Source organism: Choloepus didactylus, chromosome X, assembly GCF_015220235.1.
Source record: "Choloepus didactylus isolate mChoDid1 chromosome X, mChoDid1.pri, whole genome shotgun sequence".
Classification (NCBI taxonomy): Eukaryota; Metazoa; Chordata; class Mammalia; order Pilosa; family Megalonychidae; genus Choloepus; species Choloepus didactylus.
Window position 1 is genome coordinate 173,305,817 of NC_051334.1, and position 24,129 is coordinate 173,329,945.

Here is a 24,129-nt window from a genome sequence, read left to right on the forward strand (position 1 = left end):
AAAATTAGATTGTGGTGATGGTTGCAGAACTCTGTAAATTGTAAGGTACATGTACAAGAGGTGATTTTTTAAGGACTGGAAAAAGAGGCTGAGATATTTTGCACCTTTAAGATTAGCAAATATTAAGCAACAACAGATTATACCTAGAGTGGACAACAAAATGGGGACATGAATTCTAGTATGCTGTTGGTGGGTATATAAAAAGGCACAACTTTTTTGGAGGACAATTTTTGAAATATATTACTCTTTTAGAAAAAAAAAAAAAGGTTATTTTAAAAACCAAAACAAAAATCTGAATTGGACAGTGGACTGTAGTTGACAGAACAATTATAAGAATGTGCCATCATCAGTTGTGGCAGATAGTTCATGCCAATGCAAAGTGTTGATAATGAGGTGGCATAAGAGAATCCTGTATTTTATGTATGATGGTTCTGTAGAGCCACAACTTCTCTAATAAAAATAAAAACAAAATTTCACTCCAGAAGTGTGAATTTAATAGGTTTAAAGAAATATTTCAAACCAAGGATTATATTCTAGAAAACCAGAATGCAAAACACCAGCAATGGATTGGCTTTTATAAAAGGGGGTTTATTTAGTTACAAAATTACAGTCTTAAGGCCATAAAGTGTTCATCAACAAAGGGTACCTTCACTGGAGGATGGCCAATGGTGTCCAGAAAATCTCTGTTAGCTGGGAAGGCACGTGGCTGGCATCTGCTCCAAAGTTCGGGTTTCAAAATGGCTTTCTCCCAGTATGTTCCTCTCTAGGCTGCAGTTCCTCAAAAATGTCACTCTTAGTTACACTTGGGGTATCTGTCCTCTCTTAGCTTCTCCAGAGCAAGAGTCTGCTTTCAATGCCCATCTTCAAAATGTCTCTCATCTGCAGCTCCTGTGCTTTCTTCAAATTGTCCCTCTTGGCTGTAGCCCCTCTTCAAAACATCACTCACAGCTGCACTGAGTTCCCGCTGCCTGTCAGCTCATTTGTATGGCTCCACTGATCAAGGCCCACCCTGAATGGGTGGGGCCATGCCTCCATGGAAATATCTCATCAGTGTTATCACCTACAGTTGGGTGGGTCACATCTCCATGGAAATCTAATCAGCACCAAAACATCTGTCACACAAGACTGTATCAAAGAATATGGCTTTTTCTGGGGGACATAATACATTCAAACTGGCACAACCATTAACCTAAATCTTTATTTGAAAGTGACTGCTTCCTCTCCACCCTAGGTTTAATAACAATTCAAATTGAAAAAAAAAAAAGCAAAGAAAATGTGAAATGTGTTCTTAATACATAAGACCAAGGATAAGCAGAGAAACTGGTTTCAATGAGGATCAAGGTAGAGAAAAACTCCTTCTTCATTGTATCCCTATTTCTCTGTTTGAATTTTTACCATGTTCATTTAATACTTTCTCACTCATACACACACTCAAAAAAATTGAGATACAAAATAAAGTAAAAAACATACTCCTTGACCCACTAATTCCACGCTTAGAAATTTGTCATACAGAAATATTTATATACCCAGAATGAATTTTAATGGTTCTAAACACTCATTTAACATTCAGCTATTTACGAAAATTTGTTGTGCATCTGGTATGTGCCAGGGATTGAATTAGATAGCTAGATACTGAGTTTACAGTGGTGAGTAAACCAGATGTTTTTCCTGCCCTTGTGGAACTTAACAGTCTGTCTAGTCAGGGAGAGAAATATGAAAAAAAATAAGTATTAAAAAAAGAAATTAGGAGGAGGGGAAAGATGGTGGCATAGAGAGGAGTGGAATTTAGTCAGTTCCCTGGAACAACTAATAAACAAAAAGAAACAACAAGCAAATAATTTGGAATAACTGCTGAGAGATAACTGTGACTGTCCACACATCGTACACCAACCTGGATTGGGAGGAATGCCTGAGATCATAGCATAGAGTCTGTAAGTAAAAGGTGTGGAACCAAGCAGAGAGCACATACCCCCATGGCAGGCTGAGCTGCAAAACCTTGCTGTGTTAGAGAGCAGCATGGCATTCTCTGAGCAAGTGAATATGGCTCAGCTGAGCTCCAACTGCAGTTTTAATTAATAAGTGTGGACTGCTGAATACAAGCTACAAACCCCAACAAGCAGACAGAGGCTTATAGTGATGATTGACCTTAAAGAACAAGAAGACTCATCTGTCCCAGGAAAGAGAGCCCAGAAGACCAGGTGTTACCTCTGGCCAATGAGTGAAACTGGGGAGCTGTGTACTGGTGCTAAAAGGGGGCTTTCTGTCCATTTTTCTCTCTCTCAACCTGAGGGGCTCAGAGGAGAGAGCCGCAGCCATTTTCAGTTCACAGCAATCTGACCCAGACAGGGGAGGAGATAACAGAGTCAGAGAGACTATTCAAATGCTGATGATAACTCCCTAGGGGTGTATCTTTCCTAAGAGGATGGAGGTGGGGCCCAGCTCTACTACTGGCCTTCCATTGAGAACCAGACCCCAGAGCCTGGGGGAAAACAGCCAAAAGAGAAACTAAAGGGGCCACACCTCCTTACATCAGGCAGGAGTGACAGGCTGAGAGGTGCCACCTGCTGGGCAGGTTAGGAAAAGCACAGTGGTTAGAGGCCTCACATGGTGTGTCAATCTTCTAAGATACACCCTCAGGGAAAGCTTATACTGAATATTGCCTCCTTCTGAGACCTGAGACTGTTCTGGTCTGGGAAAACCTGATTGGGGTAACCAAGGAAACCATATGCCTAGACAGCAGAAAACTACAACCTACACTAAGAAAAATGAAGATATGGCCCAGTCAGAGGAACAAACTTACACTTCAATTGAGATACAGGAATTTAAAAAACTAATGCTAAATTAATTCAACAAGTTTAGGAAAGATATGGTAAAAGAGATGAAGGGTATAATGAAAACACTGGGAGAACATAAGGTAGATATCAAAAGTTTGAAAGACAACTGGCAGAATCTATGGAAATGAAAGGCACAACACAAGAGATGAAAGACACAATGGAGACATACAACAGATCTCAAGAAGCAGAAGAAAACACTCAGGAACTGGAGAAGAAGACACATGAAATTCCTATACACAAAAGAACAAATAGGGAAAAGAATGGAAAAATATGAGCAATATCTCAGGGAATTGAATGACAACATGAAATGCATGAATGTACTGTCATGGGTGTCCCAGAAGAAGAACAGAAGGGAAAAGGGCAGAAGCAATAATAGAGGAAATAATCAATGAAATTTTCCCATCTCTTATGAAAAACATAAAATTACAGATCCAAGAAGTGCAGTGTACCCCAAACAGAATAGATCTGAATAGGCCTATGCTAAGACACTTAATAATCAGATTATCAAACATCAAAGATAAAGAGAGAATCCTAAAAGCAGCAAGAGAAAAGCAATCCATCACATACAAAGGAAGCTTGATAAGACTATGTATGTATTTCTCAGTAGAAACCATGGAGGAAAGAAGGAAGTGATATATTTAAGATACTGAAAGAGAAAAAAATGCCAACCAAGAATCCTATATCTGGCAAAACTGTCCTTCAAATATGAGGGAGAGTTTACAATATTCTCTGACAGACAATGAGAGTTTTTGAACAAGATACCTACTCTACAGGGAATACTAAAGGGAGCACTACACACAGATAGGAAATCACAGGAGTGAGAGGTTTGGAACACAATTTTAGGTGATGGCAGCACAGCAATGTAAGTACACTGAACAAATATGGCTGTGAGTATGGTTGAAAGAGGAAGGTTAGGAGCATGTGGGACACCAGAAGGAAAGAGGAAAGAGGAAAGACAAAGACTGGGACTGTATAACTCAGTGAAACCTAATCTTGCAAGGTGTTAAAAATAGGGTGGTATTGGGGGTAAATATAATCTATGCAAACTAGAGACTATAGATAGCAGAAACATTATTATGCTTCCTTTAATGTAACAAAAGCAATATAACAAAGCTAAATGCCTATTAGAGGGGGACATAAGGGAGGTGTATGGGACTCAGCATTGGTGATGTTGTCTGACTTTTTTATTCTACTTTAGTTTAATTCTATCTTTCCTTTCATTGCTTTTTAGCTGTCATGTTTTTTTCTTTCTTTTACTTTTTCTTTTGTCTCTCTACCTTCTTTGACTCTTCCTCCTTCTTTGTGGAAGAAATGGAGATGTCCTTATATAGATAGAGGTGATGGTGGTGAATACATAAATATGTGACTATACAGGGAACCATCAATTGTTTACTTAGGATGGAAAGTATGATGGGTGAACAAAACCATCATAAAAAAATGAGTTGATGAAGAAACCTTGAGGGCACTACATTGAGTGAAATAAGTCAGACACATAAGGATGAATATTGCATGGTCTTACTGATATGAACTAATCGTAATATGTAAATTCATAGACATGAAATATAAGTTAACAGGATATAGAACGAGGCTAAAGAATGGGGAGTGGTTGCTTATTATGAGCAGAATGTTCAACTAGGGTGAACTTAAGTTTTGGAAGTGGACAGAGGTGATGGTAGCACATTATCATGAGAATAACTAACAGTGCTGAATAGTGTGTGAATGTGATGGAAAGGGGAAGCTTAGAGTCACATATGTCACCAGAAGGAAAGTTGGAGGTTAAAAGATGGGAATGTATAAAACAGTGAATCTTGTGGTGGACAATGTCCATGATTAACTGTACAAATATTAGAAATCTCTTTCATGAACTAGAACAAATGTATGACACTATAACTAGAAGTTAATGATAGAGGGGTCTATAGGGAAAAATATACTTATTGCAAACTATGTACTACAGTTAACAGTATTTTAACATTATTTCATCAACAGTAGCAAATGTACTGTACCAATACTGAGTCAATAATGGAGGGGGGTGGCTAGGGGTATGGGAGGAATGAGGTTTTTTTTTTGTCTTTATTTCTTCTCTGGAGTAATGAAAATGTTCTAAAAATTGGAAAGAAAAAGTAGTTGCATTGATGGATGCACAGCTGTATGATGGTACTGTGGGCAATTAATTGTGGACTTTGGATCTTTGGATAATTGTATGGTATGTGAATCTCAATAAAATTAAATTTTAAAAAGTACATAAAAAAAGAAACGGTATGCTAACCCAGAAAATGGTCATTAAACATTATAATGAAATGGATAAGGAACTTAATCTTGTGGGCTTAGACACTGTATTTAACAACTCACTATATACAAGTAAGAAAGGTATTCACCAGTGAATAACAAGACCCTTAATATATTAATGCATATTATATTGTGATCAAAATTTTGTCCTCATGTGCAGTAATTTTTGTATCAACTTTTTCTTATAATTTGTTATGATTTTTGCATTCCTTGGAACAATTCACAGTGGGTATTAAATCACTTTGGTGGGGTATGACCTGTCTCAAAAAATAAAGTAGAAGAGAAAACACCAGAGTACCATATATTGTAAATATACATAAATAAATAAATAATATATATATAAATAAAATAATAAAATGAAATGAGAATTAACTTTGTATTTAGCTTTGCGCTAAGCCCACAAGAAATTTGAGCAAGTGATGGGCATAGATAAAATATTTACAAGATACATAACAAAGGATTAAGTAAAAGAAAAAAAGTTCTTATACAAGTGCAGAAACAGATGCACATGATGGTTAAGTTCAGGTGTCAGCTTGGTAGGTTATGTGTGTCCAGTTGTTTAGTCAAGCAAGCACTGGCCTTATTGCTATTGTGAGGATATTTCATGGATATAAATCATTAGTCAATTGATTACATCTATGGCTTATTACATCTAAAATTAACTAAGGAGATTGCCTTCAGCAATGAGAGAAGTCTCATCCAACTAGTTGGAGGCATTAAATGACAAGCTGATGATTTCAGCAGTCAGAATTTCTATCTCTACTTCAGCCTGCCAGCTTCTCTTGAGGAATTCATCAAGATCTTCATCAGAGTTCCCATATGGAATTTGGACTTGCCCATCCCCACAGTCACATGAGTCAATTTCTATAATAAATTCTACCCCCTCTCTATAGAGAGAGAGAGATAGATAGAGATAGAGATAGATATAGATATAGATATAAATATAGATATAGATCTGGATATATATGTATATATCCTGTTAGTTCTGTTTTCATGGAGAACCCTGACTGATGCAACAGTGTTCATTGCAGTTTTCTTTATCTATGCAATGACTTGAAACATTTATGTCCATCATATAGCTAGATTATGATGGATTGGATAAATAAATTTTGGTACCTCTGTATAATGGAATCCAGTTGTGGATTGTGTTGTTTTTAAAAATATCTGCTGCTCTTCTCTGGTGAAGAATCATAATTTCCTACCTCATATACATCAGGTTTAGCCATGTGGTTTGTTCTGGCCAATGAAATGTGGGAAAAAATGAGGTGTTTTAAGTCTAGGATGAAATTTTAAGGGCCAAGGCACAGTTTTCCATATTCTCATTTCCTTTGAACACAACTGGCAATATTCCAGATAAAAACTGTTTCTGCAGCCCAGTCCCAGAATAAAGATAATGTGGAGCAAAGGCATAGCTGACTCATGATAGTAAACCACTGGGATTTGGGGTCATTCACATTCATTATTCTAATACACTAAAAACTAAAAAGGGATATCTATATGATGCATAAGAATAACCTCCAGAATAACCTCTCAACTCTATTTGAAATCTCTTTGCCACTGAAACTCTATTTTGTTTCATTTCTCTTCCCCCTTTTGGTAAAGAAATCTTTCTCAATCCCATGATGTCAGGGCCAGGTTCATCCCCGGGAGCCATGTCCCACGTTGCCAGGGAGATTTACACCCCTGGAAGTCATGTTGCACATAGTGGGGAGGGCAGTGAGTTTACCTGCAGAGTTGGCTTAGAAAGAGAGGCCACATCTGAGAAACAAAAGAGGTTCTCTGAGGGTGACTCAGGCATAATTGCAAGTAGGCTTAGCTTCTCCCTTGCTGGAATAAGTTTCATAAAGGCCAGCCCCAAGATCAAGGGATTGGCCTATTAAATTGGTAGTCCCCAATGCTTGCAAGAATATAAGGAAATCCCCAGGTGGGGAAGGTTAATATTTCCACATTTTTCCCAAGTCCTTCAAGGGGGCTTTGCAAATACTTTTTAATTCTCTCCCCAAATTACTCTGGGATGTATTGTGGCATCAAACTAACCTGTACAATCCAACAAGATCTCACTTCCTATTCAAGGTTCCATGTAATTATGGTGTTCAAATAAACTGACCATACAAGTTAAATTAGATAGTGTGCTACAGAAAATATAAATTTTGCACCAAAAAAAACATTTCTTCCTTTGGTCTAACACAGAACTTGAAGTTTTAAAACACAGTCAATATCATTCTTTACCCTTTAGTCTGATTTTCCTTAGTCCTAACCAGATAAGCTTCATTCACATCTCTAATTGAAGTTTGATCTCTTTCTCAGCTTTTTTTTAACAGTTGCTGTATGGGGTAATGCTGACTTTCATAGCTGCAGAACTCTAGCTTTGAGTCTCAGGTGTCACACAGATGTCTGAAGTTCCAGGGAACAACCAGGTTATACCCAAAGAGCTCAGCATTTCGGAATTTAGAAATAACCATAGTAACTAAGGATTAGATGTGACTACTGTGGGAGCTTATAATATAGGAACCTTTACAATAAGCCTTCCAATGATAGCCTATGCTCTCAAATTCAGTTCTCAGAGTGTACACATTATATTTGGTCCATATTAATGAGGAATTATAATATTTGTCCTTTTATTTCTGGCTTATTTCACTCAACATACTGTCCTCAAGTTTCACTCACCTAGTTGCATGCCTCACAACTTCATTCCTTCTTGCAGCCACTCAATATTCCATTGTAAGTATATACCACAGTTTGCTCTTGCATTCACTCAATGATGTACCCTTAGGTCATCTCCATTCATTGCAAATGTGAATACTGCTGCCATAAACACCAGTGTGCAAATGTCCATTCATGTCCCTGTATTCAGTTCTTCCAAGTGTATGCCTAATGATAGAGTTGCAGGACCTTACAGCAACCCCATACTTAGCTTCTTGTGGAATCACACACTGCCCTCCAGAAGTGGTGTACCATTCTACTTCAATACTAACTGCGATTAGGTCCATCCCTCTCTCCACATTTTCTTCAGCACTTGTCCTAGACACTTATCTTGAGTATCTTTGGGGAAAGCAGTTCTGCACCTTATTTGAATCCCTGATTTCCATACATAGTCAAAGGTCATCCTAATAATATTTGGTTAAGGTAATCTTAAGTGCTATAGCTAATTTATTTTGATTTTTCTACAATCAGGGTTATGAATTTGATAATGGCCATCATATAGATGATAACTGAAGTCATGGGAGTACATGAGCTCCTCCAGCTTTCTGGCTTTAGTAGCTAGGTGGATGTGAATTCAACTTACTGAGATGGGAAGAGAATAGGCTTTTTGGGAAACAGAATTCAGGAATTCTGTATGGGGTTGCTAATTTGGACATATCTGTAAAGAAATGTTAACCAGGCAGTAGAAATATAAGACTGGAGAGTTCTGAGTTAGAAATACATTTTTTTTGTAAAGTTGTGTGAGTCTTTATTAAGCACATACTGTCAAGGGGCATGGTCTATTTGCTATGACTGCTCTAGAGAAAGATGACCCTTGGGTCCAGGAGGATCAGTTTTAAGGATTGTTTTCTTCCCCTTGGTAGACTAACTGTACAGATGGTATGGTCTGATACATGAACTACTGTGTCATGTTCATGTCACCTGAGATGACTACTTTCCAAAGGCATTTTCAATCTGCTAATGGTCATTTTCTACCACAGTGCTCAGTCTGGGAGAAGAATTTTGCTTACCACTCCTTACAGCTGCCATCAACTTCCAGGCGAATGTATACATGGTGGACCAGGTCACCTTGTAGTGGGTTTCAATTTTAGAGTAGACTTTGACTACTCCTGGATACTGTAGATTGACATCACAGTCACGGTGGGCAGTGTGGCAAATCCAAATCCATCACCAGCACTGTTTCTCCTGCCAACAGAATATTACAAGAGGGTGTCCCTTCATTTATTGGACTTTCTTTATGGAATAGTTCCTGGTATTTTCATAACCAGGTTAGATTGTCTCAGACAGATGAAGCTGGAAAAGATGATCTTATCATTTTTGATAAAGAGGTCCGAATGGGGTAGCAAAATCAAAATGGCCAACAGCAGCTGGCTTGGAAGAGTCCTGAGAACTAAACACAGTGCATTACCCTGGATTGAAAGAAAAATTGCTATAGAGAACATCATTGGTGAAATGCAAATATGGAATAGATAATAATATTGTATCAATGCTAAACCCCCAACACCTAGCCACTTAACTGTTCATCCAAGAGAATGTACCTGTTCAAGGAGATTCACAGGTAAGTGTCCAGGGACAAAGGGTTAGGATGTTCTCAACTTACTCCCAAACACCCCAGCAAAACCAACAATAATAATGATAACAATGTGTGTGTATATGTGTCCACATGTGTGTATGGAGAGAGAGAGAGAGAGAGAGAGAGAGAGAGAGAGAGAGAGAGAGAGAGAGAGAGAGAGAGAGAGAATAAGAGAGAGAGAGAGAATGAGAGAGAGAGGTGTGATGTACCAAATGTGAGAAAATGTTAATAATTATTCAATCTAGGTGAAGGGTAAGTACTTTATATGCCATGTTTGAAATTTTTCTATAAGTTTGAAATAAAATGTTAGAGGATAAAACTAAGGAAAAAAAGTTGGCTTAGGAAGCCTGAACTTCCTAAGTTCAGGAAGCAAAGAGGAAAAGTCAAATGGAAACATGAAAGGATCTAGGGCAATTTCTCAGAGGATGTGTTCTCTGCTGTGTCTTGATGTGTCAGGAAGTGAGCTTGGTGTGAACAAAGACCCAAGGCAGCTCAGAACTGAGATGTGTGTGAGGGTTCAGATAGATGGACTGTCTTACAGTTTTCTAGTGAGAGTTGAAATTGATACATTTTTCAAAATTCCTTTCTAGAAAGGTTGTATTTGAAGGGTTAATTTATCTGTACCTTTTTCATGTAATTCAATTTCTCATTGTTAATATGTGTAATACACCTACATACACTTCAGGGCACATACACAAACTCTCCCTGAGTATGCACCTGGAAATAGAAATTTTTGAGATATCTCCCTGTAGGTGGTCATTGAAGCCTAGAACAAGAGGCTTGCAGTAGAATCCTAAATGGTCCTTTAGCAAAGAAGTAGCCAACAATGGAGGCTGAGAAGGAATCCTAAAGAGATATAGACAGAATTGACAACATAAAGGCCAAAGAGGAAAATGCTTCAAGGAGAAGGGAGTGACTTACAGTCTAGGGCTGCCTCGACGAATATGGTAGCTACTAGCCATATGTGGGTATGCAATTTAAATTAAATTTTTTTATTGTGGAATATAACATATTTACATAGAAGTGATAACTTTCCAACTGCAACTTAACAAGTACTTATAGAGCAAACTTCAAAGAATGTTATGGGTTAAAGTTAAATTTTTAAAAAAAGATTGCACTCTTCATTTTCACTAGCCACATCTCAAGTGCTCAGTAGCTGCATGTACCTAGTGGCTACTGTACTGGACAGTGCAAACATACAACATTTTCATCATTGCAGAAACTTCTGTTGAACAGCGCTGGACTAAAAATCAAGTAAGATAGGTACTGAAATGTGTTCTGTGGAACATGTCCTTAGTAGCACGGAGGTCATTGGTGATTTTGATGGGAGCTGTTTCAATGGAGTGGTGGAAGTAAAATCCAGAGTGAGAAATTAGTGGAGATGAGTAAATAGAGGTAACAAATTTAGACAGCTTCTTCAAGAAGTTTGGCTGTAAAGTGGAAATCCCAGATCTGTTCTAATTGCTGAAACGAGGCTGGATGTGGATATTCTTAAGATGGAAGGTTTTAATCCCTATAGAGATTGTGTATTTACAGGAGAGAGTAAATAATTAGTAAAGTGAGATCCTTGAGAAGCTAGTGAAGCTGGGACTCAGAGCTTGGGTGGCAGGACTTGTCTTAGAAGGGGGGTATCCTCTCCCATTTTAACAGGAGAGAAGGATGATAGAACTACAGCTGGGTTTGTAGATTTTGTGGCAGGAAGGTTAGGGAATTTCTTTCTGAAGCTTCCAGCTTTTTATGTGAATTTAAAAAATGAGTTCATTTGCTGGGAGTGAGGGATGAGGTGGCTAAAGTATAAGGGGGTATGAAGAAAAGAAAGCTTGAAATATCTTCTGTGTATCCTTCCAGGAGCATGCATCAGAGTCTCCTGGAAGGCTTGTTAAAACACAGAGTACTAGATCCCACCCCCAGGGATTCTGATTAATTTGGTCTGAGATGGGCCAAGAATTCACATTTCTAAAAACTCACAGGTGATGCTGATGCTGCTATTTCAGAGACCCCATTTCTAGGCTTGCCAAGCAGCACTGAAATTGAAAATCAAAAATATTGGTGGTGATGTCAGGGTAGGATGAAAGCATACTCAAGAAGGTTTGCAATAGTGGAGAAGAGAAGAGAGTTGACTGGAGGAAGCACAGTAAGATTGTTGGCATAACAAGATATTCAATTGGAAGTTTTGACTGAGGCATCAAGATAAAATAGATATTAAAGTGACTAGAGATCCAGGATACCCTGTATGAATTTCAAAGTAGAGAACCAATACCTTATTTCAAAACTCTTAAACCCTAACCCCCAGTCAGGACATAAAAGGGTCTGATAGAGATTAGGTGAGGATCTGTGACAAAGATTCCTTTCAATAGGGCTGTGTTGTGACACTCCCACCCCCAAAAAGGGAGGAGTGGAGGATGCTTCTCCCTCCATATCAAGTCAGGAGAGAGGAATTTCAAGAGACCGCATAAAGAGCTTAATATGTGTCGCCTGCATTAGGGAGACATGGTGAAATGGTGTCTGGCTGTCCCTTGGAAAATGTAAGACTGGCAGCTCTCAAAAAGCATGGGACACGACTCCCAGGGGTGTAAATCTCCCTGGCAATGCAGAATATGACTCCCGGGGATGAATGTGGACCCGGCATCGTGGGACTGAGAGTATCTTCTTGACCAAAAGGGGGATGCAAAATGAGACGAAATAGTTTCGGTGGCTGAGAGATTTCAAATGGAGTTGAGAGGTCACTCTGGTGGACATTCTTATGCACTATATAGATAACACCTCTTAGGCTTTAATGTATTGGAATAGCTGAAACTACCAAACTCCAACCCAGCAGTCTGGACTCCTGAAGACAATTATATAATAATGTAGATTACAAGGGGGTGACAGTGTGATTGTGAAGACCTTGTGGATCACACCCCCTTTATCTAGTGTATGGATGAGTAGAAAAATGGGGATAAAAACTAAAGGACAAATGGGGTGGGATGGGGGGACGATTTGGGTGTTCTTTTTTCACTTTTATTTTTTATTCTTGTTCTGGTTCTTTCTGATGTAAGGAAAATGTTCAGAGATAGATTGTGGTGATGAGCGCATAACTATGTTATCATACTGTGGACAGTGGATTGTATACCATGGATGACTGTATGGTGTGTGAATGTATTTCAATAAAACTGAATTTAATAAAAATAAAAAAATAAAAAAAATAAAAAAAAATAAAAAAAATAAAGCATGGGACAAAAAAGAGATTTTCTGCAGTGTTGGGATATGCCTGCACTCCCAGAAGCTGTTAGGGCAAGGGATGTGTGAATGTACCTCAGGGTCAAATGTGTAACAGATCTGCAGGTGAGTGGTCCTCTGCAATGTAGGGTCTCAGAAGAAACCACAAGAGCACCCATGAAGAGTCAGCTTGAAACCCTTGCCGGACACTGAGTGAAAAGCCAACTTCCAACATTATCAGTCAAGAAAGACCTTTCTTGTCTTCCTTATCTCTTCATCCCCCTGCATTTCCTCTTAACTAGGTTTGCTGGGTAGAGCAAATAAAAATATAGGATGCCTAGTTAAATCCTGATTTGAGATAAACCATGAATACCTTTTCTGTATAAGTTTGTGCCATGCAATATTTGGGACCTATGCATATTTTTAAAATACATTTATTGTTTATTTACAATTCAAATTTAACTGGACATCCTGTATTTTATCTGGAAATCTTACTCTGAACAGGGTCAGGAGTTGTAGTCAGTAAGATTTCGGGAAAAGGGCTGAAGGTCTAAGGTAGAGAAAGAGAGAAGCCCCGTGGCCCCTTTATCAGCTATAGGCCCTTCATCAGATTCCGACTGGGGAAGGAGGAGTAGCTCTAACTTTGATTTTAGTTGAAAGTTTTGATTATTGTATGGGATGGGAATTGTAAGTAATCACTTAAAATTGTTTCGTTACTTAAAGAAACAGGAACAGGGACTGTAGAAGACAGCAATGATGGTGTTTTATGATTTCATCCCATGACGTTTGTTAATTCAACTTATTGATTACACTTGTATGTGCCAAAGAAATAAGTTTAGAAGTATGAATACCAAAAGCCAACAGTACTCATTTCTAGCACCACCATGGACTTTTACTTTAAACTCTTTAATTTTGTTTAGTTTATTATAAGTATGAATTACTTTGATAATCAAAATAAATAAGCATATGTTAAACTTTTTTATTTATTATTTTGTGACTATCTTTCCATGTTAACATTCTTCTCCAAAATAGTTTCTATAGCTGCATAATATCCCATTGTACGACTGTATCATAATTTATTCAAGCCCCTGATTTAGGTTTTCTTAAGTCTTTTATTAATACAAATGGTGTTGCAATGAAATCCTTGTAATATAATCTTTATGCACACCTTTAATTATTTCCTTAGGATACGTTCCTAAAAATGGGATTGCTGAGTCAAAGAGATGACGAGAGCTTTTAAGCCTGACAAAATTCCCTCCTGAAAGGCTGCTTGTCTCTCTATACCAGCTTCCCTTACAGGTAATTATTATGTACCTTATTGTTTTATTTGTCATTTCTTTTATTATTAGTGAATTTTTTTCAAATATTTCTTGGCCATTTGTATTTTCACATTGGTGTGATGTATGCTCTCTAACAGATGGATATTAAATTTATGGCTGCAAGTAGGATTGTGTTGTACATCATGTTGACTTTTGTCAACTCTGGCAAGCCCCCAACACACACATTCTATGAGTGACTCAGTCAGTAAATGCTAGTTGAATGAATGAGTACATGAATTAATTACTTACAATATATGGCCAAGGGAAGCCTTGCTAAGTTATTTTGCTATTGACATTTTCATGATTTATTCATCCACTCAACAAACATTTATAGAGTGTCTACTGCATACCTGACTCAATTCTAGGCCATTTAAAAATAATAGTAAGCATTGGAAATAATTTCAATCAATACTATAAAACTAGAGAATCGCAAACATTCCAGGAATATCTCTGCTATCTAACACCTTCAGAGAAATGAGCCTCTATGGATTGACAAATATTTGGGATTTATGCATCAATTTTATCATTTTAAATGGCTATTAAAAATATTTCTACAAGGTATCGTATACTTCCCTATTTTCTTAACGATGTGTTGCAGCTCCATAGATATAACTTTAAATGGATAAGATACAGGGGTACATGAGTGAGTTTGTTACTCTGTTCTGTGTGTGGTAAATGCCCCCTCTTGTCCAGACTGGGAAACTGGATTGATTGGGATGCCCTGAGAAATATTTGGGTGTTGCAGCTTCTCACCTCTCAGTGCTGCTATTGCCACCATTACCATGGCCACTCCATTTGCACTTCTAATTTCTATTGCTTCTGCTTTCAATATCTCTCTTCTCACTTCTTGTTTCTTCTGTCTCCCATTGTTTCTCCAATGCTTCTTGGCTTTTGAGTGTATATAAAGACCTATTTTAGACACCTGCAGCCTTTAATAGTGTCAATTTCCTTAATGATGGCAGCCCAAGTAATCACCTCACATTTGGAGTAATTTTTCAGGCTATCCCTTTTGGCTATGTTGTTTGATGCTGGATGCCAAGGGGTTGCTCTTTTACTACTAAAGATGTTTTTGAGCTACTTCCAGATCCATAAACCTGAGGGCTCCAGAAGTCCAGATGCCATATAACAACTCTATTGCAGTCCTGCTGGCATCATGTGAATGTGAAGTTTTAGACAGGGGTGCCTCAACTATTAGCTCTAGATCTACCAGTAGCTCCTCTTAAAGGCTTGTTTGACAGATTTGCAAGCCAGTTCTTCTATCATGCCATCATAGGATTCACTGAGAGTCATTTCTGACATCCCTTAATTCACATATTTTAGAGATTTTCTCATCAGTATCTGAACCCTTCAGACCCACTAAGGGATGAGAGCCTCTCCCCAGGTCCCAGACTGCTCTGGTGGTTTTAAGACTCTGAGGAAATGAATCCTAGATCTTCTTCACCACAAGTTTGGAGTCCCCTTTCTTAGGCAGATGAAGAGTCCTGAACTTGGGGATGAAGTTATAGCTAAGGAGAAAGAAAATAAAAGAACCAAAATAATTTTTTAGTTAGGTTCAGATACAGCTGAGATGAGTGAGAAGTAAAACTGCATTTTTAGAAGCAAATCCCTGAGTTTTTGGTCCTTGATGCCTTTGACTAGGAATTTTTGACAAAGACAATTCGATCACGGTAAATTTTTAAAGAAATGTCTTACTTGTGCAATGTTTAACACCCCTTCAGTGTTGCTGAAACACTTCTTTCTTCTAACAAAGCACTCAGATATGATGCAGGGGTGGGGGTGGGGGAACAACTCGGGAATGCTGTAGAGGCTGCTGTGGGAAAATCCCAAAGACTGAGATGAGTGGGGAAGGCAGACGGAGAAGAGGGAGGGGAGAGGCTTGCTTGGTCCTGAGTGCTGCGGGCACAGTGCAGTGTCTGCAGAGGTAAGCAGGAAGTGCTTTCTGACAACGACCCAACCACCACCAACACAACAAAGAGCAAGTCTTTTCTTAATTATTCCACCTGCCTTTGACCCTGGGCACCACACATCTGGCTTGCTGGTATTTCATTGAAATGGCCACCTGTGTGGATTTCAGAGGGGGAAATAATGAAGTAGGTTTTGCCTTTTCCCTTTTACAGTAACTCCCAAAAGAGTGCACATTTGATAAGGGCCAAAGACTGTTTGCAAATAGGAACCTCTGAGGGGAGATGCAGCACCTAAGACCAAAGACTTTAATTTTGCCTCAAATTTCGGCTATACTGTTTCTATAGAGACCAAAGGGAAGCTCTGGCTCCCCCACTCAGCTATTAAGGTTTAGTGCATTGAAAACTGTCTTCATGCTGTGATACCCTTTCAGGGAGTAGAATAGGGTCTGAACTAATCCATGAAAGTTGTCATGCTATGAACTAGTAGTCAAGCTTTTTCCTTTCAATTGAATCTAAAACTATACTGTACTTCACACTTGATTGGTCCTTCAGATGGAAGGATTCAATATCCCTGCTGGAAATCAGCTCGTCTTCTTCACAAAGTGCTGTTGAACGTGGAAAGAACTTATTTCGGAGGCATAATTACCAACTCTAACATATGAAAAGTCGTAAGGATATTTAATTTGTTTCTTTTTCTTAAATTTTTGTTAAACTCTTTAAAATGCTAACTTTTATTTTCCCCTTTGACAAAGCTTGTTTACCAGATTGTGTCTCTATGCTTGGGTTTAATGTTTGTCAATAGATGCTGGAATCTATACATGCTCACCAACCTTTCTTTCTTCAGGATGATAGACAGACATACAGCATAAATGTATTGAGGACAAAAAAGTATCTTCTGAATGCAGCCGCCAGCAAGCTATTGAATGTCCTGTAGCAAAGGTAATGGGTCACTTATTTACCATGATGACTGGGACGAGAACTCAAGGAATTTGAGTGGTGCTATGCCAATTGTCTAAGGGAAAGGACGCCTTTCCTTTCCCACTCAAAGAGTTAGCTTTGTTTGTTTGCACATGTTTTAGATCAATAACCGGTAATAGTAAAGGCAGAACAAAAGCTCTAATAACCATGAACCATCTGCAGTGTGAATTGACATTTCCCAAGTTAAACACTACTGTCTTGTGAATGAATACAGTGTATATGATTTCTTCTTTACTTGGAAAAAAATGCCTTGATCTATCTACACCAAAAGGGGGCACCGGGGTATTAAAGATATTATGATGTTCTTGGAGGTGAAAAATGAGATTAAGTAAAGCTTGGAGAGGCTTTTGGTATAATTATAATGTACATGATTTTAAAAACTTGTTACTCAAAAAAGTCAATTGGGTGATGTCAAGTATTTTGGTAAGACTGTTTTGATATCTGAATGGAATTTTCTATTGGTATGGGGTGATTTCTTAGGCATTTGACAGAATAAATACAAAAAATATTTTAATTGACAAAAATGATATAAAAATCACATATTTGTGTCCTTAGAATGTTGTTGGTATTAATAGTCATAATATTTTTCACTGACATTTTGGTTTATTCTATCTTTAAAAATAGAATTTTGTCTCTTCTTTGTTGTATAAGACAGCAAATGTAAGAGTTTTTATGTATCTGTGGCTAGATGGAAAAAAATTAGCATTCTGTATTGGCTTTTCTGAGAGAAGGATGCAGAAAGTGGGGAATTGAGGTTTATGACAAATAGTAGCTAATTTAGAGATTGACTGCCATAAGCTCCCAAAATTCAGAAGGAAAAGAGAATGGAAGGCATTTTCCGGAAAGATGTTCTAACTGTACATTTTGGTTAATATTATCTCATTTCTGTGGCTTCAGTGAAGGAAATTTAATGGGGGAACCAGAGGGCACAGAATATTTTTTAAATGGGGTTCTAAATACATGCAATGCAAGCAGTTGCCTCTTCTGCTTTAATGTCACCTATGATGAGTAAAACCAATTTGATTTCTAATTTTGTTAGTGATCAAGTAAGTGCTATTTATGTTGTTTTCCTGTAGCTCTGGTCCGGTGTTCCTTACCCCACCCCACCACCCATGTAAAATGGAGATCTTTCATATGTAATCTAATCTGAACTGGTTGGTTAGCTAATAATTCCTCTTAAAAATTGAAATCAGTGCTTGCATGGTCCTGTTTTCTCTGTATAGTTGTACGGTTTCCAAAGATGGCTGCAATCTAAACAAAATGGCTTGTCTTTTCCTGGAGCACATTTTCTCCTTTTCACTTTTGGTGTCCGCTCATCACTTCTTAAAAAAAGACAAAATGATGAATTCAGTTTAAATCATGTTTTATAGTTTAATTTTTACCCAGCCTTAGGTCTTGCCCATTATTTTATGCTTTGTGATGATTTATGGAATCATATTATGCAATGCAAGGCAATTTACAAGCTGCTATTACATCCCTGTAACTTTTATGAAATATGTGACTAATTAGTATATTGTTTAACTGGGAGAATTAGATTACAAAAAACAAATGTCTTTCAGGTTTATTTGAAACATATGGACTTTATCCAACTGAAGTAATTATTCAGGTATAATAAATTGTTATTTGTAGTGCTGGAAGATAGCTGTAACTTTATTTTAAGATATGGCAATAGAGAAGATTTTATGGCTCTGTTGTTTATTAGAAATAAAAATAGAATAAGATTATTGAATTTCATATCTTCTTTTTATTATCAACAGTGTTATGATTAGATGTGTGGAAATGTCCATGTAAAGGCAGGGAAAGAACATTATTGTCAATTTTTTTTATTGGGGCTCTCTCCTACATGTACTATAAAAGATGTTTGGCTTGATTGTGAAATATTTAACAATCATGCTGGTCAACAAGCATGCTATAAGTGTTCCATCTAACTGGATATTCTTAAAGTGGGAGTTTCTATTTTTAAAAATTAGTAGTTGTTTAGTTAAAAATTATTGCACTATACTGCTTCTGCTCTGAGAAATGAATGCTCCTTAGTGTTGTTGAAAAAAAGAAAAATCTTGTTTTCAGGGTAATGCTTTGTAATTTTTTAATATACAAAATAGCGTATAGATTTTTAAAATTAAATCTTTTATTTTGAAAAAATAGCTTATAGATATGCAGATATTTATATAGATACTTTTATTTCTCTGTGCTCTTCAGGTCCTGCCACTTTGACAAAGGGTCAGTATGAATGATTAAACCAATTAATGTACATCTTTGGAACAGCAGAAAACTAGAATAGCCAAGGTTTAAAAATACAATTTTTGTGATGCTGATGACCATTTTTTTGTCATGGCTTGTATCTATCCTTTGGGAGTGCTTGCCTTGGATTTAAAATATTGTTCCAATTTGAAGAAATTTTCATATGATGCATTTGTATGAAGTCAGGACAGTTAAAACAATAAGAAGTTTATCAGACTTCGATCTATATTTTATAGTTCTTTTGCCTAGCATTTCTTATGGAAAGATTTCACATCAATAGGCCACAAAGACTTTTTTGGCTTTATTTTTTTTTTTAAAGTCAATTTACTAATGCTTAAAAATCAGTCCCTCCACATGTGCAATGGTTTATTTTTGTGGTGTTTTCAAGTCACCTCCCTGTGGAAGCAAATTAGTGACCAAGAAGAGCTTACGAAAGAACCTGAAACATAGAAAGGTCTCCAAAGGGGGCTATTCTCCTTTAGGGAAGCTATCTGCGGTTTAAAAAAGAAGGAATCCAAATCACAGCTGCAAGGGTCCTGGCATGATGTGTTGGTCAAAAACTCTGTATAAAGAGGTTTCACATAAGATATATTGTTTCTTTTTTCTAGAACGATTTGCCTACATTGGCACAACCTGTGGGTTTTTTTGATCACTAATTTTATTTTTCTCCATACTCCAGCTCCATCTCTGTACGTGAAGCAAAAGGGATATTTTAGTCTCTATTACAAAGACAGGCAAGAAGTATAGAAAAACTGACAGAATTAAGGGGGAAAGAGTTTTCAAAGCAAGTATTCAAAAAGCAAAATATTCTTTTCAAATGAAGCTTTAAATTATTCTAAAACCAGAGATTCCACATAATAATCTTACCAAGAAGCTAGTTTCTGAAACTGAAAAATATGCATCCTGACTAGATACTTGCAACACCTTCTAAAAGTTGGGTTTTGGTATTTGGAGCAGTAAAGTAAAACCACAGAACAGAATTCGATCCTAGAAAACCCATATAAAGCTACATGTTTTTCTTTAAAATAGACAAGCAGAATAGCTGAGATAACACTTGAGGACTGGTTTGACTTGTCTTTCTGCAGAACCTTAATCTCTAAATTCACAATGGACTTTCAAGTTTAACTGGCACAATGTAGCTGTTGGTTAGAAATTGCAGTTATCTGTCAGTGTTGCTTGAGTGATGTGATTAGGAGTAGAGATGATCAGAATGGAATTAAAGAGGTATTCCAAATTTCATGATTTAAAACATTTCCTTGACTGATGTGGAGACAAAACCAATCTCTTTATTTATAAAATTGAGTTCTCTTAGTTTGAATAGTGAGAACAAAGGTGCTAATCTGTAGTTCTGAGAAAGACCAATTATGCCTTCTACATCAAATGGGGTCCAATATGATTCTAAATAATTGTCAAATCAGATGCACATGGATGTAGTTTTATTATTCACTCAAAACCCAATAAAGCCAGTGTTTATGTAATGTGGAATTGGGTGCAGTTGCAAGTAAGTTCACCTATGTAGAAATGTTCCACCTGGCCTTGCAAAAACATGAAGAGATATTTAGGATCTCTTTAAAGTCATTGGGACTGTTGTTCTCACTAACAATGAGCCAGTTAGGCAAAGCAAGTAAAGCCCGAGTGTCTCAGGAGTCCCACATTTCGTACTTGAAAAAAAATCTTTTCTTAGCCATGTTCACATTTTTCATCTCATTAGATTCCTTACCTTAGTTTGAGAAAGAAGGCATTTCCCCCATTTTCCACTTGAGGAAACCAAGGGCCAGAGAAGTAAATGACTTTTGCTAAGATAACATGGCCAGTTAGTTTCAGAAATCCAACCAGAACCCTGTCAGCATGACTCTGTTGAAGCAGACATCACAAGTTATCAAAATGCAGACTTCTGTAATGGTCTCCTAGATATTTCTTGTTTGGTCCTTGCTCAGTGTTAAAAATATTTTAAAAATTAGTTACTAACATTTAAGAATTGAGAGATTTCACATAAAATCTGGATTCCTGGTTTTTGTTTGTTTTTGTTTTTTGTTTTTGAGACTCAAAAGTTTTGGCATCCTTGCATCATTTCTTCATGGCAATCTTCCGCTTGTGACTTGATCCACTCTGACGGGGCACAAAGCTTTCTCTACTTTGCCACAGTCTTCACCAGACATGCCTTGTTACTTGCCTAGGTCCTGTGAGCCTTTGGGCTTAAAATCCCCTTCACTAAACCAATGATTCTCAGGCCTTCCTTTAGAACGAGACCCCATTTTAAACTGTGAAAAACGTTTGCTCACCCCAGGTCTAGTTCTCTGTCTTTCCCACCAGGCAGAGAAATCTTCAAGGACAAACATGGAGGGTCTTTCCTCTTTAGGGCTTCCTCAGATCCTGGCACAATGACTGGCACATGGTACACATTCAGGAAATTGCTGGGGTGGGGATGGCACTAGAGATCACTGGAGTCTTTATAATGCTAATCTGTAGGGAAGTTCTATAAATTCGGTTTTGAGAAGGGAATCAACTCCATTAGACTTCAGAATTACAAATCCTATTAACTCCTAATTAAATGGAAAATTAAAATGTGCATTTTGCTCATTTGATCTGGAGGCTGGGTCTACAAGATCCCAAACAACTATGGGTAAAGTGCATCATTCAGCCGATACTCTGGATGCATCTGGATGTTTTCAGCTATGTAGACACAGCTTCTGTGGATGGCCTACTCCAGTCTAGGCAAATTACCCAGACTACAAGGCCATCAAATTTGTTGCCTCCTTCCTTTTGCCTACTGTCTGGAAAGTGGCATTTTCAATTTTTTCAAGTCCCACCTGCAGCCCCGGAAATAATAATTTAAAGATGAAGGCAGCACAATGCCATGTGTATATCTGGGGGCATAGGAGGGGGATGTACAGTGCAGTGTTTTCATCCTCAGAGCCTTTTCCCTTCTCTGAACTTTTCCAGCAGTTACTGTCTGTATTATCTCTGGGGTAGTCCCACTATGAATATGAAATGGAGGCTCAGAGAGACTTGCCCAAAGTGTCAGACTCCTTATTTATGGATTCCTGTGTCCTCACTGGAAAACAAAGGTCCTTGAGGGCAAGCACTGGGCCTTATTCATCTTTGCACCCTTCCCAGTACCTAGTAAAGTGTATCTTGCCTATGGTGAGTGCTGAGTGGTTCTGATGAAAGCCATGATATTTTCAGACTGGCTTGGGATACAAAGGTCGTTATGAGTTTCTTGTTAGGCCCTCATTTCAAAATGAGAGATGTTCAGTATGGCTGGACACTTGGAGTTTCAAATGAACCCTAGCTAAGCACTTGGTGGCAAATAAAATGTACATCAAAAGCATGGTTTGAAAAGGACTTGATTCTATTTTTATGAGCTTTTTTGGAACAGTAGAGATAGGAAAGGAAGGGACAGAAAATTTTGGGTTTTTTTTTCTTTTATTAATGATACAATAGATGTGCCTTAAAAAATTACTAGACACAAAATTTGAAGGGTTTAAACTGATCTGACTCACTGGATTTAATGAAATCTAGGAGAAAGTACTTCCTGAGCCCTGAGGGCTTTCATATCATCCTTTACTTAATTCTTTACAAGTGATTTTTTAGCTAGTAAGTGCCAGAAATAGGCCCTTCTGCTGAAAGCACTTTTTCCTTCACAACATGACACTGCTATCTGACAGCTATTAGAACTTGAAATTCAGAGGCTTGCAAAGTAATTCTTCAAATTTTGCTCATTTCCAATGAAAGCATCCAGTGTTCTGTTTTTTTCACTACATTGAAATTCATTTAAAATTTATCTTCTGTGGAAACACTTATGCATTTCTCTAATCATTATGTATAGACTCACTTTTTAAATAATGAGTTTTAACACCATGAAATATTTTTGTAAATTTAATAATAAAACAACATAAACATATCATGTTTAATTGTACAGAGAATTTTAAAATAAAAAGTATACTAAAACCATTTCATTTTTATTCTGTCACATTTGGTTCTTGGGATTTCCCCCTCCAAATTTTGTTTCCAGTAGGAGCTTCTGGGAGATGCTGAGAATGGTGACTCAGTGCTAAGGTACTGTGCCAGTCTGGATGTACTATGTCACCCAAAATGTCATTATCTTTGAGGCAACCTTGTCGGGGCAGGCTTGTTAGTGTTGATTAGGTTGAAACCTATTGATTGAATGTTTCCATGAAGACGTGACTCAATCAACTGTGGGAAAGACCTTTGATTGGATAATTTCCATGGAGGTGTTGCCCCACCCATTCAGGGTGGGTCTGAATTAAATCACTGGAGTCCTATAAAAAGAGCTTGCAAACAGAAGGACCTCAGAGCAGCTATGAGTGACATTTTGGAGAGGAACTGAGAGAGACATTTTGGAGACAGCCATGAAAGCAGACTTATACTAGCCCAGAGTTTGCTCCATAGAAGCTAAGAGAGGACAAAACGCCCCAAGAGCAACATTTTGAAGAATGCACAGGAGCTGAGAGATGAGCTGAACACAACCCAGGATCAGCAGACGCCAGCCACGTGCCTTCCCAGCTGACAGAGGATTTCTGGATGCCATTGGCCTTCCTTCAGTGAAGGTATACTTGTGTTGATGCCTTCATTTGGACATTTTCATGGCCTTCATACTGTAGCTTTGTAACCAAATAAACCCCCTTTATAAAAGTCAATCCACTTCTGGTGTTTTGCATAACGGCAGCATTAGCAAACCGGAACAGGTACCTTCACAAATTAACTTCCAAAATGGCAGCAATCACCAGAATCCAGAAAGTTCTTTTCCTTTCCAAAGGAAGCATCATTCTGTCTTTAGACAAAATAAAGTGGCTTCCAGCCCTCACTCTGCCACTTTCAATTACTGAGAACATGAGAAGTTACTAACTTCTCTAGGCCTCAGTGTCCTCATCTATAAAATGAAAAGTCATAGCAGGGACCAAATCCATGGAGTTGTGAACAGTAAATGAACTAGTGCAGGAAAAGTTCTTTGTCCAATGCAATAGATAACATTTTAGAATTATTGCTATCAGTAATAATGTTTGATTCCTACCACAATCCTAAGTGATGTTTGGAACTCTGATTCAAGGAAGCAAGGAGAAAAGACATTG